Source organism: Crotalus tigris, unplaced genomic scaffold (genome assembly GCF_016545835.1).
Source record: "Crotalus tigris isolate CLP2741 ecotype Arizona unplaced genomic scaffold, ASM1654583v1 scf7180000019840.826796, whole genome shotgun sequence".
Taxonomy (NCBI): domain Eukaryota; kingdom Metazoa; phylum Chordata; class Lepidosauria; order Squamata; family Viperidae; genus Crotalus; species Crotalus tigris.
In genome coordinates, this window is record NW_024097735.1 from 723,845 (window position 1) to 737,503 (window position 13,659).

Here is a 13,659-nt window from a genome sequence, read left to right on the forward strand (position 1 = left end):
ATTTAGAGAGCACCAAGGACCCCACAGTCGTCGTCCTCCTCTTCCTCCTCCTCCCTCTCCTTCTCCTCCTCCCACCCCACCTCCCTTCTAGCACTGATGATGTTCCCTAGTTGGGTCATGAAACGTCTGCAAGAAAACCACCCAGCTCAGAGAAGCACCCAGGACCTTGATTGGCTCAATAAATGAGATAAAATCTTGGAAGGAATTTATTCCTGTGGGCTGCACAACAGGGGCCTGTTTTTAAAGGAGTTTTAGTTTGTGATCCAGAGGAATTACACAGATGGAGGGAGGAGTGTGAGAGACCGGGGTAAGCAGAGAATGTTCCAGCAATAGAGAGCAGCACATGACAATAAAAGGATAAAAGAGCAGAGGCCACGTATTTTAATTTGTAACGCAGAAAAGCTTGAATTTTTGTGTGTGGGTTTAGCATGGATAGAGAGGGCTTTGAATAGTATTCTCTCCTTGACTTTTGCGTTGAAAAGAGAAAGAACGTTCAGAGAAAAAGAACTTTCTCTCCCACATCATGAGCCATTTTCTTGCCTTTAACAATGAACGGTGCATTATAGGCATTCCTTGAGTTACAACTGTTCATTTAGTGACTGTTCAGAGTCTACAGTTATAAAGACAGATAAGAAAGACAGACACAAAGATAATGAATGAATAAATATTGATAGACATGGATAGATAGATGAATAAAAAGACATAAAGATACATAATGAATAGATATAAATAGATAAGAATAGATATATAGATACATAGACTCATGTGTATATGCATATAGATAGAAGATAGATATAGATAATAGATAAATGTTAGATAGATGAAAGATAGACATAGATGGATATAGATAGATACATAGATAAATAGATGGATAGAGAAATAGATGATAGATGGTAAATAGATGATAGATAATAGAGATAGGTAGATGATGGATAGATAGATAGATAGATAGATAGATAGATAGATAGATAATTGATGCTTAGATAATAGATGATAGATGGATAGATAGATGATAGAAGATAGATATAGGTGGATGATGGATAGAAAGATAAAAGATAAATGGATAGATAGAGATAAATGATAGATAATTGATGCTTAGCTAAATAAATGATAGATGAGTAGATAGATAAAAGATAGATAGATAGATAGATAGATAGATAGATAATTGATGCTTAGATAATAGATGATAGATGGATAGAGATGATAGAAGATAGATATAAGTAGATGATGGATAGATAAATAGATGATAAATGGATAGATAGATAGAGAAATGATAGATAGATAATTGATGCTTAGCTAAATAGATGATAGATGGATAGATGATAGGAGATAGATATAGGTAGATGATAGATAGATAATGATAGATGGATAGTTAAATGATGGATAGTTAAATAAATGATAGATGGGTAGATAGATAAATAATAGATAGATAGATAGATAGATAGATAGATAGATAGATAGATAGATAGATAGATAGATAGATATAAATAGACATTGTGTTATTTTAAAAAATAAAAGACGGGCCTTCAAAGCTGAAAACTGAAAATGGGTTGAAAATGAATTGGGCTTTAGGACAAACGTTGAGAACATTTAGAAACATCAAAACTCTCCATGCCCGTCTGTACTTCCACGCGGACGCAGATTCTCATTCTGGGTTTTATATCAGCTCAGCTACACCCGACCCTTTCCACCCCATTCAAAAAAAGCGATGCCCGCCTTAAGCTCAGCTCTGGGGTCTGGGGTGTTAAATCTCTCTCCCCCTCTCTTTCTTCCACCTCTTTCAGCCAAGTCTCTTTGGAATATTCTCCGTTTTGGGACCTAACCCTATTGCCACGAATTTGCAGACTCCCCGGGGCCTCTGTAGTAAATTTTAGCTCTTTGAGTAACAGCCACAATCTGATCTGTTCTCCTTTACCGCTGAATGTTGATATTAATTAAATGATTCTTGGGGGGGGGGGAAATCAATGGAAGGAATTTGGAATTCTTTACCCGTAAATACCTTCCTATTTTTTCCTTGCCATTGAGAAAATATATCCTTGAGGTTCCCCGAAAAGCAAAACTGCCACAATTGGAAGGGGAAAAAAACAACACTCTCTAATGTTTAGTGTTAGATTCTTTGTCTGTCCGATGTACAGAAATATTTGTATTTATAATAAAAGTTTTTTGCCACCCAACTTGGGTCAAAGTATTCCGGGCGGTTTGCAGCATAAAAACATTAAAAAAGCAGCAACAACAACATTAAAACAATGAAATATGTACAGGTAGTCCTCGACTTCACGACCACAATTGTACCCGAAGTTTCCGTCGCGAAGTGAGACCTTTGTTGAGTGAATTTTGCCCCGTTTTACGACCTTGTCTTGCCACCGTTGTTAAATGAATCGCTGCCGTTGTTAAGTTAGTCACACCGTCGTTAAGCAAATCCGGCTTCCCTCATTGACTTTGCTCGTCAGAAGGTCGCAAAAGGGGATTGCGTGATGCCGGGGTTCTGCAACTGTCATAAGTACATGCCAGTTGCCAGGCGTCTGAATTTTGATCACATGACTGCGGGGGACTCTGCAACCGTCACAAATACGAGTCAGTGGCCAAGGGTCCCAGTTTTGATCACGTGACCCTGGGGATGCTGCAACAGGGTGTGAAACGGTTCTCAGTCACTTTTTTCAGAGCCGTTGTAACTTCAAACGGTCACTAAACGGACTGCGCTAGTAAGACCAGACTTAAAAAAACATCCAGTTTTGGTCCCCACGCTGTAAAAAAGATGTTGGGACTCTAGAAAAAGGCCAGAGAAGAGCAACTAAGGTGATCAGAGGACTGGAGGCAAAAACATATAAAGGACAGTTGCTGGAATTGGGTCTGTCCAATTTTATTGAAGAGAAGGATGAGGGGGGGACATGAGAGCAGTCTTCCAGTATCTCAGGGGCTGCCCCAAAGAAGAGGGAGTCAAGCTCTTCTCCAAAGCGCCTGAAGGCAGGACAAGAAGCAGCGGATGGAAACTAACCAAGGAGAGAAGCAACCTGGAACTACGGAGGAATTTTCTGACATTGGCCACAGTGAGTTGGTCATGGCTAGTTGTCCTGCCACAAGTTGGCCGTGGCGAGTTGGCCACACCAAGCTGGCCACTCTGAGTTGGCCACAATGAATTGTCATGCCACGATTTAGCTGCACTGAGTTGGCCACGGGAAGTTGGTCCTGGGAGTTGGTCACAGTGAGTTGTCCTGCCCCGAGTCGGTCACGGCAAGTTGACCACGGTGAGTTGGCCACAGTGAATTGCCCACAGTGAGTTGTTTTGCCACGAGTTGGCCGTTGCGAATTGGCTGCACCGATTTGGCCTTGGTGAGTGGTCCCATTCTACAGAGAAGAGCCACAAAGTATTGTGATTCCTCGCCAGCCAGTGGACCCGGCAGCTGAGTCTGGGGAATCAGAGGGGGAGGAGGAGGAGGGGCCTGGAGTGACATCGGAGTCAGAGGAAGGCTTTGAGGAGCTCCAAGACATACAGTCGGACGAGGAGCCTGGCCCCTCTACTCGCGCTCAGGCTGAGACACAGCTGTGCTGGGAGCCTGAGTTGGACAGTGATGAAGAACAGCTGGGACAAATCCCGGATGCACGAAAGTGCCGGCAGGCAGAGAGTGTAGGACAGAGGGATGCAATGGGGCGGCTCCAAAGGCAAAGGAGAAGGCATTAGGAAGCCACACCTGGGCTGCATCATAAAAGGGAAGGTGTGAGAGGTGCTGACTGCCGAAAGCAACCGTTCGTGTTGCGGAATCGTGTTTCTGTGAACTGTGTTTGTTTGTCTTTGGACATTGACTCAGGTCTGTGAATAATAAAAGGGGTTGGTTTTTTCCTGTGGTTCCAGCCTGCTTGTTTGGGAGAGGACCTTCTCCTTGTGAGCATAACAAGGACTCACGTGGGCTGGGACAGAACACAAAGTTGCTAAACTGTGTGATGAACGGTTGCGGGAACTAGGTATGCGTAGCCTAACGAAGAGAAGCCGCAGGGGGTGACATGATAGTCTCTTCCAATCCTTGAAGCGCCGTCCCAGAGAAGAAGGCGTCCACTTATTCTCCAGAGCACCAGAGGAGAAGACAAGAAGCCATGGGTGGGACCTTCTCAGAGGAACCGTCAACGTGGAAATCAGGAGGAATGTCCTGATTCCTTATTGGAATAGTTTGCCTCTTGCAGCAGTGGGTGCTCCATCACTGGAGCCTTTCAAGACAAGATTGGACAACCATATCTGGGATGGTATAAGGACTCCTTGTCTTGGCCCGGGGGCTGGACTAGAAGACCTCCAGGGCCCCTTCCAGCTCTCGGAGTCTCATTCACTGTACCTCGCATAAATCTATTTTTTTAAAAAAATCTGGGGTTAAACTGAAAATAAATTCTGGAAAGGTGGAAGAGAAAGAGAAGAGGCCCCCCGACGGCAACACAAGGATGATGGATTCAGTTGTTCCGCTGTTCCGTTGGGAGACCCAGAGCCGGAGAAGAGTGTGGCCGTCAAGAGTCAGCAGCAACTGGATGGCATATAATCAATTAAACTGAAAAGCAGACTTAGGAAGAAAGTTTTTCTTATCCAGCAGGCTGAATTCTAAGGAACACATCTCTCCGCAAGCAATTGAGTTAGGATTAGTCTGAATCCGGCTCTTTATAAGCTTGAGTGGTCCCGTTTCCACGTGACTGGAGTGTTATTCTCAGCCGCTGGGCAACACAATTTGCCCTCCTTGGGGGGAATGCAAAATTCAAGAGGGGGGGGAGAGAAAAGAACAAGGGGTGCCTTCAGAAGGAGTAGGAAAGCCCCTTCCCCTCAATTTCCATCTGCTGGTTTCGGTTGTTTATCATGAAAAGCTTATTTTCTCGCCCTCTAAAACAGGACGGGTTTTCTCCCAAAATGAGAGGCGAAGAGGTTTCAGAATCTCTGGTGGATGGAGAGGTGGATGGAGTGAATGGAGTGAATGGATGGAGGGATGGAGAGACCAAGGAAGAATGGATATGTGAATGGAGGGATGGATGGGTGAATGGAGGGATAGAGGGATGAATGGAAGGAGGGATGGAGAGGGAATAGAGAGGGAGAGATGGATGGATGAATGAATGAATGGAGGGTGCGAAGAGGGATGGGGGGATGGATGGATGGATGGATGGATGGATGGAGAGACCAAGGAGGAATGGATGTGTGAATGGATGGATGGATGGATGGATGAAGAGACCAAGGAGGAATGGATGGATGGATGGAGAGACCAAGGAGGAATGGATGTGTGAATGGATGGATGGATGGATGGAGAGACCAAGGAGGAATGGATGGATGGATGGATGGATGGATGGATGGATGGATGGAGAGACCAAGGAGGAATGGATGTGTGAATGGATGGATGGATGGATGGATGAAGAGACCAAGGAGGAATGGATGGATGGATGGATGGATGGTGCGAGGAGGGATGGAGGGATCAGAAAATGGATGGATGGAGGCCTGGGTGAATGGAGGGATGGAGAGATGGACAGAGATGGAGAGATGGATGGATATGAATGGAGGGTGCAAAGAGGGATGGGTGAATGGATGGATGGATGGATGGTGCGAGGAGGGATCAATAAATGGAGGGATGGAGGGATGGACAGAGGGAAGAGATGGAGAGATGGATGACTATGAATGGAGGGTGCAAAGAGGGATGGAGGGAGGGGTGAATGGATGGAAGGATGGATGGAGAAACCAAGGAGGAATGGAGGGATGGATGGATGGTGCGAGGAGGGATGGAGGGCCCAGTAAATGGATGGATGGAGGCATGGGTGAATGGAGGGATGGATGGAAAGAGGGATGGAGGGGTGGACAGGGATGGATGGATGGATGGAGAGACAAAGGGATGGATGGATGGATGGAGAGACAAAGGAATGGATGGATGGATGGATGGATGGATGGATGGATGGATGGATGGTGCGAGGAGGGATCAATAAATGGAGGGATGGAGGGATGGACAGAGGGAAGAGATGGAGAGATGGATGGCTATGAATGGAGGGTGCAACGAGGGATGGAGAGATGGGTGAATGAATGGAAGGATGGATGGAGAAACCAAGGAGGAATGGATGGAGGGATGGATGGTGCGAGGAGGGATGGAGGGCCCAGTAAACGGATGGATGGAGGCATGGGTGAATGCAGGCGTAGAGGGAGGGATGGACAGAGGGAAGAGAGATGGGAGATGGATGAATGAGTGAATGGAAGGTGTGAAGAGGGATGGTGGGATGGGCGGATGGATGGAGGCACGGGTGAATGGAAGGATAGGGATGGATGGATAGGTTAATGGTGGGATGGATGGAGGGAGGAGGGATGAAGAGATGGACGGATGGGAGGACGGGACAGCCAGCCTACTAAAAATTCTTGGAACTAAGCTGCTTTGGAGAGCTTTCATTGTAGAGGACGTTTAAAAGACGAAGGGGCCCACCAGCTAAGGACTTCCTTTCTTTCCTCGGCTGGGGGTCTCGGGGAGTGACGGGACCCCTCGAAAAGGACATTTTGGAAGCCAAGCCCGATAACGGAAACGCTCCACAAGACCCCCACAAAGTCAGGGGATGAGACAAAGACAGAGAAAACGTCGACGCTTCCCCATTCGAGCCCATAAACTTGCCTCACTAGCCACCGTCCTTGGATGTTTTTTTTTTTCTCGACTGCTAGGATGTAAAGAACATTAGAAATCACAGAATAGAGAAACGTTAAGGACGGAGCTGAAAGGCAGAGACAGAGAGATACAGGTATACATATACATATACATATACATACATACATACATACATACATATATATTCAAGAATATTGGTAAAAATACGACTCCCGGGCATAATTATAAATAAAAGAATAAAACACGATCACCGGGAGAGTTGAAATAAAAATACTTTACTAAAAGTATATTAATACTAAAAAGTTGCCAAGCTTTCACTGGGGGAACTCCCCAGCATCGTCAGGGCTAAAAGGCCATTGCAATAAAGGTGGTTTAAGTAGGTTCAAGTAATGTTTGCTCACGGCTCTTAGATGGCCTTTTAGCCCTGACGATGCTGGGGAGTTCCCCCAGCAAAAGCTTGGCAACTTAATATACTTTTAGTAAAGTATTTTTACTTCAACTCTCCCGGTGATTGTGTTTTATTCTTTTATTTATACATACATACATACATACATACATACATACATACATACATACGTACATGTATGTATGTATGTGTATATATATATATATATATATTTATATATATATATATATAGAGAGAGAGAGAGAGAGAGAGAGAGAGAGAGAGAGAGAGAGAGAGAGAGAGAGAGAGAGAGAGAGAGAGAGAGCTGTACCTGTCTTAAGTCTTTTGTAGTCGGCCCCGAGGGAGACAAACCTGAACAGGAAAAGAGAACAAAAGGCTTTTTTGTTGGCCAAAAGACACTTGGCGGGGTGTTTTAATCCAAAGAGACGCGGGCTTCTCCGGAGACGAGAGATCGGCCTGTCTGTTGGCGCACCTGTCACCGTTGATCGTCAGAAAGATCCCACCGCGGCCATCCAGGGAATGATAAGGTAGACCAGTGGTTCTCAACCTGTGGGTGGGGACCCCATTTGGGGTCGAACAACCATTTCACAGGGGTCGGCAAACAACGCAGTCCGCCATTTTTTCCCCCCTTTTCCTTAGCTGTGCTACTCCCTTTTATTCTATTGGCTTTTAAAAAGCCAATAGAAGAGACTCTCTTGAATAGAGTCTAATCCTATTGGCTTTCCAAAGCCAATAGGAATTGTCCAGGCTGTCTCTGCCCTGCTGAGCCCACCAAAAGTCCCATTCTGCAAACAGTGCTGCACCAATTGAGTAGTCCTCGACTTACGACCGGCTGGGTAGTCCTCGACTTACGACCGGTTGGGGGTCGCGGCATTAAAAAGGTTGAGAACCACTGAGGTAGATCAAAGAGCGACTTGTTCTGCCGTCGACTCTCCGGAATTGTTCAAAAAGGAGCGTCGCGAGAAAGAAGAAGAGAAACCGAGCTTAGGATGCTACGGGATATACGTTCTTTGACTTAACGACCCCAGTTTCCCTCTCGGTCGTTAAGTGAGTTTGGCCCCCCCATTTTGCGACCTCTCTTGCCGCATGTTAAGAGAGGCACGGCGGCTGTTGAGTCGGTCGCCCAGTTGTGTGAATTTGGCTTCTCCGTTGACTTGGCTGGTCAAAAGGTTGCCCAAAGGGGACGGCGTGACCCCCCGGGACGCAGCGACGGTCATAAATAGGAGGCAGTTGTAGGGGAGGCTGCAACGCGCCGAACGACGAGAAAACCGGTAAAAGTGAATCGACAGCTGGGGAATGAAATGTCTGCAAGACTCTGCGGTCGTCCTCCTGCTGTCAGGATTGGCGGGAGCGTTTTTATAAACCACAATCTAACCAAGAAACCACTTTCATCAATTCTGGCAGGGCAGATCACCTGTATATAAATGGGGAGCAAACCCCACTCCCTTCTGGCACTGATGTTGTTACATACTTGGGTCATGAAACGTCTGCAAGAAAATCAGAAAGCTCAGAGAGCATCAAGGACTCCACAGTTCCTCCTTCTCCTCCTCCTCCTCCTCTCCTTTCTAGCACTGATGATATTACCTAGTTTGGTAATTAAATGTCTGCAAGAAAATCAGGAAGCTCAGAGAGCACCAAGGACCCCACAGTTCCAATTCCTCCTCCTCCTCCTCTTCCTCCTCCTCTTTGTAGCACTGATGATATTACCTAGTTGGGTAATGAAATGTCTGCAAAAAAGCCATCCAGCTCACAGTGCACCCAGGACCCCACAATTTTCACTTAGGTAATCAGCTTGCTACTCATCCAGATGTTTGAAGCACAGAGCCCACGAAGAACAGCTGTGACTATTTTAGCTTTTCAGTTATCCCCTGCCAGATGTTTGCGCTGATAACTATGCAAGCCTTTTGTTTCTAGAAGCGAAAAAATGCTCAGTTTGCAGTGGATTACTAAAGGAACGACAAAAAGAACACGCTGCAAAAGATCAACTTTGAAGAGTTGGCAACATCCAGGTGTGACAAAGCGCAACTGATAGGGAAAACCTTGCTTCTCCCTTTACTCTGAATTCAGGTAGAGCTGTTCGTTTAGTGACCGTTGAAAGTCACAACGGCCCTAAAAACAGTGACTTACGACCGTCTTTCACACTTAACGACCGTCGCAGCCTCCCCCACGGTCACACGCTCAAAATTTAGACGCTTGGCAGCCGACTCGTGTTTACGACGGTCGCAGCGTCCCTGGGGATCACGTGATCCCCTTTCGCGACCGTTTGATGAGCAGAGTCGACGGGGGAAGGCCCGATTCACTTTAACAACCCTGTGACCCACTTAACAACGGCAGCGATTTGCTGCACAACCGCAGGGCGAGAAAGGTGTTAAAATGAAGCAAAATGCGACGTTAACCGACGTTTCACCCAGCAAGGGAAATTTGGGGACTCAGTTGCAGTCGTAAGTCAAAGACTACCTGCCTGTGCAATTTATCATTTGTCTCATCGTCCGCCAGATGTGCAGAGCGGAATTTTTATCCACCTCTCGAGTCCTTCCCACGGGACTGGGGAGAGGCAGAGGTGGATATTTTGTTGGTAATTAGATCTGCTAACAACGCAGGATGTTCAGCTGTTCCGAGCAAAGCGGCCTTTTGCAATTGACTGCTCTAACTTGTAAGTCGAGGACTGTCTGTATCCTAATTTGCTTTGTCCCTCTCCCCTCCCCCCCAAAGCTGTGATGGGAGGATATAGTAATAATAATAAAGTTGGAAGGGACCTTGGAGGTCATCTAGTCCAACCTCCTGCTCAGGCTGGAAACCCTAAACCATTTCAGACAAATGGCTGTCCAGTCTCTTCTTAAAAACTTCCAGTGTTGGAGTATTCACCGCTTCTGGAGGCAGGTGGTTCCACTGGTTAATTGTTCTAACTGTCAGGAAGTTTCTCCTTAGTTCTAGGTTGCTTCTCTCCTTGGTTAGTTTCCATCCGTTGCTTCTTGTCCTGCCTTCAGGTGCTTTGGAGAATAGCTTGACTCCCTCTTCTTTGGGGCAGCCCCTGAGATACTGGAAGACTCCTGTCATGTCTCTCCAATCTTTCTCTTTGTTTGAGTAACAGAATAACAGAGTTGGAAAAGATCTTGGATGTCATCTAGTCCAACCCCCTGCTCAGGCAGGAAACCTTATACCATTTCAGACAAATGGCTGTCCAGTCTCTTCTTAAAAACTTCCAGTGTTGGAGCATTCACAGCTTCTGGAGGCAGGTGGTTCCACTGGTTAATTGTTCTAACTGTCAGGAAGTTTCTCCTTAGTTCCAGGTTGCTTCTCTCCTTGATGAGTTTCCATATTTTGCACCCAATAGATTGTCGCTGGTTTCCCCAGATTGCTGTAGACTAGAGGCATAACTGCCCCAGAAGGTTGTGTTTCTGAGACACACACACACACACGCACACACACACACACACGCACACACACACACACACACACACACACACACAGGTTCTGTAAGGAAAGCGAGTCCCCGTTTTCCTGTTGATAGAAAACTCAAATTTCCTCCGCGTTTGGTCCAATTATTTATACGTGTTTTCCGTTAAGCTTCAGTTTGAAATATTTGCTTATGAATATATATCTCTATATCATAAAGTCCTTCACGAAAACAAAACCACCTGGTTTCCTTTTAAACCACATAACGGACAGGGACTAAAACATCACTCCTAGGTTTCAGGCTGTTCGTTTCAGGTTCCCAAATTAATTCGGAGAAGGAACGCGATCAACACGCGTGACTTCCGTGCGCACACAGGCCTTCCTGCTTCTCTTCCTCTTGTTTTCTTGAGGGCTTTCATCCTCTTTTCGTCTCACCGGAGACGGGCCTGGAATCTTAATTCCTCTGTGGTTGGAGATGATTTATCAGACTTCTGGCTTTGCGAGGGAGGGGGGGAGGGAGGGGGGAAAACAAAACAAACCAGAATCCAGTTTAGCTTCAGTGAACCTGTTTGGCATTATTGAAACATTTGAGGCAGAATAGAATAGAATGAACAGAACAGAACAGAATAGATTAGGAATTAGGAATTAGGAATAGAATAGGAACGGAATAGAATAGAATAGAATAGAATAGAATAGAATGGAATGGAATGGAGTGGAGTGGAGTGGAGTGGAGTGGAGTGGAGTAGACTATAGAGTAGAATATGTGGAGTGGAGTGGAGTGGAGTAGAGTAGAGTAGAGTAGAATAGAAAATAGAATTACAGAATAGAATTACAGAATAGAATAGAATAGAATTACAGAAGAGAAGAGAAAAGAGGAGAAATACAGAATAGAATAGAATAGAATAGAATAGAATAGAATAATTGATTATGCATCTAAAATCTATATTCTATTCTATTCCATTCCATTCCATATTTTCTATTCTATTCAATTCCATTCCATTCCATATTTTCTATTCTGTTTTGTTTTGTTTTGTTCTGTTCTGTTCCATTCCATTCCATATTTTCTATTCTATTCTACTCTACTCTATTCTATTTCATTCCATATTTTCTATTCTATTCCATTCCATTCCATATTTTCTATTCTGTTTTGTTTTGTTCTGTTCTGTTCTGTTCCATTCCATTCCAATCCATTCCATTCCATATTTTCTGTTCTATTCTATTCTACTCTACTTTACTCTACTCTACTCTATTCTATTTCATTCCATATTTTCTATTCTATTCTATTCCATTCCAAAAGGCAACTGCACTTTCTTTTTTTCCTGGAAGACGTTTCACTTCCCATCCAAGAAGCTTCCTCAGTTCTTCTTCAGAACTGAAGAAGCTTCTTGGATTGGGAAGCGAAAGGCCTTCAAGGAAACGACAAAGTCCAGTGGCCTTTTGGAAAAAAGCACCTTCGGCACAGCCATCGCCTGGACGACCGAGAATCTCCATAGGCAAAAGACCCACCATGCCCCTGCACTGGAGCAAGTCCTGGAGCTTAAGCCCCCCCCCCCCGCCCCCCCCATGCAGAAGTCAATGGATTAGGGCCTATCCTTGACGTTTGTCCATCCTAGGGGTTGCAGGGGATTTTTCACTCCACGGGGGTCTCCAAGGGAGAAACAAACCAACTAAAAATAGCTGCCTGTGCAGGGACTTCAGTAATCTAATAGCAGATTGTCATAGCAATGGAGGAAGTGTGACATGCTAACAAACTCGGAAGATTAATGGGAAGAAAGCAGCCTCCTTGCTCCTTCGGGGATATGTGTTAGCTGGGTGTATTTACTAGAGCAGAGGTCCCCAACCTATGCGCTGTGGCCCTCTACAGGGCCGTGGCCTCTTGGCCACCGGGCTGCATCAGTGCCTGGCCCCTGTCCTTGTTCTGGCGCTAGCTGAGCCTGGAGCAGTGAGTCTATCGCTGGTGCTGGCCGAGCCGCATGCTACGCACCGGTGCTAGCAGCCCCATGTGTGGAGCGCCGCATGCTCACAGCCCTGTTCGCGCATGCGCAGCCACGTTTGCGTGTGTGCGCATGCGCGCATAAAGGTGCCTGTCCCTCCCGTTCCCACCGAGACGCCAACCCAGAAGGGTTGGTGACCCCTATACTAGAGCATATTCACACAGTACATGGAAGGCAAAAATTAAACTACAATACAATACAATACAGTAGAAATAAGAATAGAGTAGAATAGAATAGAATAGAATAGAATAGAATAGAATAGAATAGAATAGAATAGAATAGAATAGAATAGAATAGAAATAAGAATAGGAAAGAATAAGAATAGAATAGAATAGAATAGAATAGAATAGAATAGAATAGAATAGAATAGAATAGAATAGAATAGAATAGAAATAAGAATAGGAAATGATAAGAATAGAATAGAATAGAATAGAATAGAATAGAATAGAAATAAGAATAGGAAAGAATAAGAATAGAATAGAATAGAATAGAATAGAATAGAATAGAATAGAATAGAATAGAATAGAAATAAGTACATGGAAGGCAAAAATTAAACTAGAATACAATACAATACAATAGAAATAAGAATAGAATTGAGTAGAATAAAATAGAAATAAGAATAGAATAGAAATAAGAATAGGAAAGAATAAGAATAGAATAGAATAGAATAGAATAGAAATAAGAATAGAAATAAGAATAGGAAAGAATAAGAATAGAATCTGGAAGGGACCTTGGAGGTCTTCTAGTCCAGCCCCCTGCTCAAACAGGAGGACTATACCATCTCAGACAGGTGACTGTCCAGCCTCTTCTTAAAAACCTCCAATGATGGAGGTACCCATGATTTCTGGAGGCAGGCTGTTCCACTGGTTAATTGTCCTCACTCTTAGGAAGTTTCTCCTTAATTCCAGGTTGCTTCTCTCTTTGATCAGCTTCCATCCATTGTTTCTCGTCCTGCCCTTTGGTACTTTGGAGAATAATTTGACCCCCCTCTTCTTTGTGGCAGCCCCCCAAATACTGGAACGCTGCTATCATGTCTCCCCTATTTCTTCTTTTCTTTAGACTGGCCAAACCCAAGTCCCGCAGCCATTCTTCGTATGTTTTAGTCTCCAGGCCTTGGATCATCTTAATTACTCTTCTCTGAATTTTTTCCACTCTCTCAACATCTTTTTTGTGATAAATTAGTTTTCGGATTTTAACCCTAAAACTAAACAAAAATTACAGAGTTTTAGCATCAAAGCCATCCTCTCAAAAGTGGGCGAAGCGTCTGTCG

General features: G+C 44.8%; 1 protein-coding gene across 1 annotated transcript in view; it reads left to right on the top strand.

Moving 5' to 3' along the window:
• The window catches only part of FAM168A (family with sequence similarity 168 member A), an 80,020-nt gene that overhangs the window by 37,058 nt on the left and 29,303 nt on the right, over positions 1–13,659 (top strand). The gene's annotated exons all lie outside the window — the stretch shown is intronic.